The sequence below is a fragment of the Adiantum capillus-veneris genome, chromosome 13, assembly GCF_014529385.1.
Source record: "Adiantum capillus-veneris isolate H3 chromosome 13, ASM1452938v2, whole genome shotgun sequence".
Classification (NCBI taxonomy): Eukaryota; Viridiplantae; Streptophyta; class Polypodiopsida; order Polypodiales; family Pteridaceae; genus Adiantum; species Adiantum capillus-veneris.
Window position 1 is genome coordinate 94,192,375 of NC_140943.1, and position 5,013 is coordinate 94,197,387.

Sequence of the window (5,013 nt, forward strand, 5' to 3'; positions counted from 1 at the left end):
ATATTTAATAAATTTTAAAATTCAAATTAAATTTATTTTTTTAAAATTGCTTATCTCTCTCTCTCTCTCACTCTCTCACCCCCCTCCCCTTTTCCCGTGGGAAGCGTCCCCTCCCCCCTCTCTCTCCTCCCATCCCATCCCCCCCTCTCCCTCCTCACTCTCACTCTCTCTCACCCCCTCCCTTTCCCTCTCTCTCTCTCTCTCTCTCTCTCTCTCTCTCTCTCTCTCTCTCTCTCCTCCCATCCCACTTCCTGCATTGGCCATGCTCACCCTCTCACCCTCTCTCTCTCTCTCTCTCTCTCTCTCTCTCTCTCTCTCTTGCGGGAAGCGCCCCACGTGCCCCCCGCTCTCTCTCTCTCTCTCTCTCTCCTCTCTTCTCTCTCTCTCTCTCTCTCTCTTTTCCTTGATGGGAAGCCTCTCTCTCTCTTTGGGAACCTTGTGGGACCCCTCAGTCCAGCTTGACTCCATGCATGGCCGCATCCACATGGCTCCATGTGGCGTGGCATGCCATGCAATCATCACAGGTTTGTGATGCCTGCATGGAAAGCCATGTGACATGCTATGTGGACGCGGCCATGCGGGGTCCACGTGGACCCCTTGACCCCCCTCCCCCTCGCCCCATGCCACTATCCCTTCACTCGCGTGCCGCCCTTGCCCGTGCTCGCTCCCCCTTCTCTCCCTTTTTGACCAACCCCCCCTCTCCTCTTTTTGCCCCCCCCCCCCCCCATTTGCCTATATAAGGGAGCCTTCTTCCTTGTTTTTCTTTCTTATTCTCACTCTCACTCTCTACATAACAAAAAGATATCCATCTTTTTGTTGTTAAGCCTTAGCTACTTCCATCCATACTACCTTTCTCATTTCTTTATCCCTTTCTTATCTCTTTGCTTAAACCTTTTACCTTTCTTTCCATCATTTCTTCTTTTGAATTTCTCTCAAACCTTCTTCCTCCCACCTTCAAATTTTCTATTTCCTACTAGTAAAACGACGCTTCCTTCGGCGGCGGCATGGCCCCTCTTACCTTCAAGCTCTTCACTGTTGACAAATTTCACAAAAGAAGATCAAGAAAATTACTCTCTTCTTCTTTCTATCTTATCTCCCCAGTATCCCCCCCCCCCTTCTCTCTCTCTCTCTCTCTCTCTCTCTCAATCACACCCGACCATGTCAATCAACTTCAAAATCTGTGCTGAGAGCAATTTCGAGAAAAATGTGTCTCAACTTAATATCATGCCGTTTTCTATCTGCAGCTCTCTCTCTCTCTCTCTCTCTCTCTAGCTGTCTTTCTTGCTCTCCCTCCTCCTCTCTCTATCTCTATCTCCCCAATGTCAATCAACTTCAAAATCTGCGTTGTAAGCAGTTTTGGAAAAAATGTGTCTCAACTTAATATTGTGCCGTTTTCTATCTGCGGCTCTTCTCTCTCTCTCTAGTTGTCTTTCTTGCTCTCCCTCCTCCTCTCTCTATCTCTATCTCCCCAATGTCAATCAACTTCAAAATCTGCATTGTGAGCAGTTTTGGGAAAAATGTGTCTCAACTTAATATTGTGCCGTTTTCTATCTGCGACTCTCTCTCTCTCTCTCTCTCTCTCTCTCTCTCTCTCTCTCTCTCTCTCTCTCTCTCTCTCTCTCTCTGTTCAAAGCAAGGGGAAAAGGAGAAATTCCACCCAAAAATAGAGTAAAATAGTGTAAAACCCCAAAAAATAAACCTAAGTTTCTAAAATTTCCTCTTGGCTCTCTCTCTCTCTCTCTCTCTCTCTCTCTGTCCGCGCTTAGAGAGCATTGCCCGGCCGCCTCTACTGAGTCTGCTCTCTCTCTCTCTCTCTCTCTCTCTCTCTCTCTCTCTCTCTCTCTCTCTCTCTCTCTCTCTCGACTGTGCGACGTACGCAGTGTTCGGGAAAAATGTGTCTTAGCTTAACATCATGCCATTTTTAATTTCAAAAATGCCGGTTGAGGGCGAGGGGAAAAGGAGAAATTCCGCCCCAGAATAGAGAAAAACAGTGTAAAAAACCAAAAAAATAACCTCTCTCTCTCTCTCTCTCTCTCTCTCTCTCTCTCTCTCTCTCTCTCTCTCTCTCTCTCTCTCTCTCTCTCTCTCTCTCTCTCTCTCTCTCTCTCTCTCTCTCTCTCTCTCTCTCTCTCGTACGTGTGGCCATTTGGTAACGCGAGCACGTGGGAGTGCGTAGTGCCGGCGGCCCGCCTCGCGTCCCGTCTCTCTCTTGCGAGGCGCAAAGTCAAGGCTCATTTTTGAAGGGTGACCCTACCCTTCATTAAGCTTTATTTAGGCAAAAATTAGAAGGGCTACTCATAGATTTTTCAATATTCTACCCTTCTTTTGAAGGGTAAAAATATATTTGCCCTTCCGCCCCCCCCCCCCTCTTCCACGCGTCACTGTCTGCTTGAACCGGCGCCCTCGCGGCAGTGGCCTTTGAGCCAAACGCGCTGTTCCGCCACTGTTCGCGGGCCGCTGGCACTGCGCACAGTCAAGGCTCATTTTGCGTTCTCTCTCTCTCTCTCTCTCTCTCTCTCTCTCTCTCTCTCTCTCTCTCTCTCTCTCTCTCTCTCTCTCTCTCTCTCTCTCTCTCTCTCTCTTCGTGCTCAGCCCGCCTTTGACCCAAAATAGAGAACTCTCCCCGTCCCCACCCCCCCCCCCTCTCTCTCTCTCTCTCTCTCTCTCTCTCTCTCTCTCTCTCTCTCTCTCTCTCTCTCTCTCTCTCTCTCTCTCTCTCTCTCTCTCTCTCTCTCTCTCGACTGTGCGACGTACGCAGTGTTCGGGAAAAATTTGTCTCAGCTTAACATCATGCCGTTTTTAATTTCAAAAATGCCGGTTGAGGGCGAGGGGAAAAGGAGAAATTCCGCCCTAGAATAGAGAAAAACAGTGCAAAAAACCAAAAAAATAACCTCTCTCGCTCTCTCACTCTCTCTCTCTCTCTCTCTCTCTCTCTCTCTCTCTCTCTCGTACGTGTGGCCATTTGGTAACGCGAGCCTTGCGTCCCGTCTCTCTCTTGCGATGCGCACAGTCAAGGCTCATTTTTTAAGGGTGACCCTACCCTTCATTAAGCTTTATTTAGGCAAAAATTAGAAGGGCTACTCATAGATTTTTCAATATTCTACCCTTCTTTTGAAGGGTAACAATATTTTTGCCCTTCCGGGCCCTGCCCTTGCCACGCGTCACTGTCTGCTTTGACCGGCGCCCTCGCGGCAGTGGCCTCTTAGCCAAACGTGTTGTTCTGCCACTGTTCACGCAAGAGAGAGAGACGGGACGCGAGCAGGGAAGAAGGGTGCCTTGCACGACCGTGGAGCAGTGCTGGAAAAAAACCTAGGTGTAGTGTAATCCCACCTACAAATATTGAAATTTACCTCTAAATTTTATTTTTGAAAGTGGAAAAACCTACAAAATTTTGCGAAAATGTTTCGCGAACGCTGCTTGGCCTCTGGTGTAGTGATGGCAACTTGACACAAAATGGCCGCCACTGTTCGCGCAGCGCAAGAGAGAGAGAGAGAGACGAGACGCGAGCAAGGAAGAAGGGTGCCTTGCATGACTGTGGAGCAGTGCTTGAAAAAAACCTAGGTGTAGTGTAATCCCACCTACAAATATTGAAATTTACCTCTAAATTTTATTTTTGAAAGTGGAAAAACCTACAAAATTTTGCGAAAATGTTTCGCGAACCCTGCTTGGCGTCTGGTGTAGCGATTGCAGCTTGACACGAAATGGCCCCCCGCTTTCTTGCCCGCGATGGAGCGCATCTTGCTCGTCGAGGTAGGGAAGAAGGGCGCCTTGCACGACCATGGACTCGTGGAGCTCAAACCGGACTCCAGAGGAGATCGTGCGCAGAGCTTGACATGAAAGCAGTGTTTGGGAAAAGTGTGCCTCAGCTTAGCCTTGAGCCGGTTGCAGAATCAAAGTAGCCGGTTGAGGGGAGGGCAAGAAGGAGAAAATTGCGCTTAAAAATACATGAAAAATAGTGTAATTGGAGGGATTTTTGGTTGTTTTTGAAAATGAATTTTCTGCCTTGGAGGGGTTTTTGGATGTTTGTGAAAATGAATTTTCTCGAACACTGCATGATGAAGGAAGGTTGCCTCTCTCTCTCTCTCTCTCTCTCTCTCTCTCTCTCTCTCTCTCTCTCTCTCTCTCTCTCTGTGCACACTGGCATGTGCACGTCTCGGGATGCATGGCAAGGGGCTCAAAACGATGCTGACAGGCGGCAACAGTCACTCTCTCTTTCTCGCTCTGAGCGCCCTGTGCTGCCGGCTTGCAGGCGCCACTGGCCAGTTGAAGGAGCATTCGCCATGTGGCAAGGGAGGGGGGGGCGGAATTCCCTCCCCCTTTATCTGTAGTATAGATGCTTTCACTTTCACTCCACCTTTTTTTGGAAAGACTTCCATCCATACTACTTTTCTCATTTCTTTATCCCTTTCTTATCTCTTTGCTTAAACCTTTTACCTTTCTTTCCATCATTTCTTCTTTTAAATTTCTCTCAAACCTTCTTCCCCCCAACCTTCAAATTTTCTATTCTCTCAGCTTTCACTTTCACTCCACCTTTTTTTGGAAAGCCATAAGCACCCCAATCACAAAGAAAATGCATGTCCTAACAAGAAAAGAGTCCAAAGGAGTGGAGTGCCAAGAGGAGATGAACATCTACACAACTCAAGAAGAAATTCATGTACACACCACTCAAGAGAGTGGTTCCTCTCTCGCGATGACATTTTTGGTTGGAGTGTCTGTATTGATGGCAGTGCCCCACCCCCCCCCTCGACAGGTGTAGTCACATCGACAACCATAGAAGCAAAAAACATGGTTCATGACCCTCTTATCGATCTCTTTGGATCTATGGTTGATAGCCATATCTCATCAAGCTAGACTGATGCTCAAGTTGTGCCATACAATCACCTGTTTCCACACATCCCTCTATGTCATTTTTTGGCCAATTTGGCCATTAGAACGAATGATGATTGTGTGATCAAACTAAAGACCTCTATAGCCAAAGAGGTTACCAGCGCATGATGGCTTCTTTCATTATGT

The 5,013-nt window shown here is 47.8% G+C and overlaps 1 pseudogene; it reads left to right on the forward strand.

The window, feature by feature from the left end:
• The first annotated feature begins 470 nt into the window (after window positions 1–470).
• Window positions 471–4,189, forward strand: LOC147444465 (uncharacterized; annotated as a pseudogene).
• Window positions 4,190–5,013: the final 824 nt, after the last annotated feature.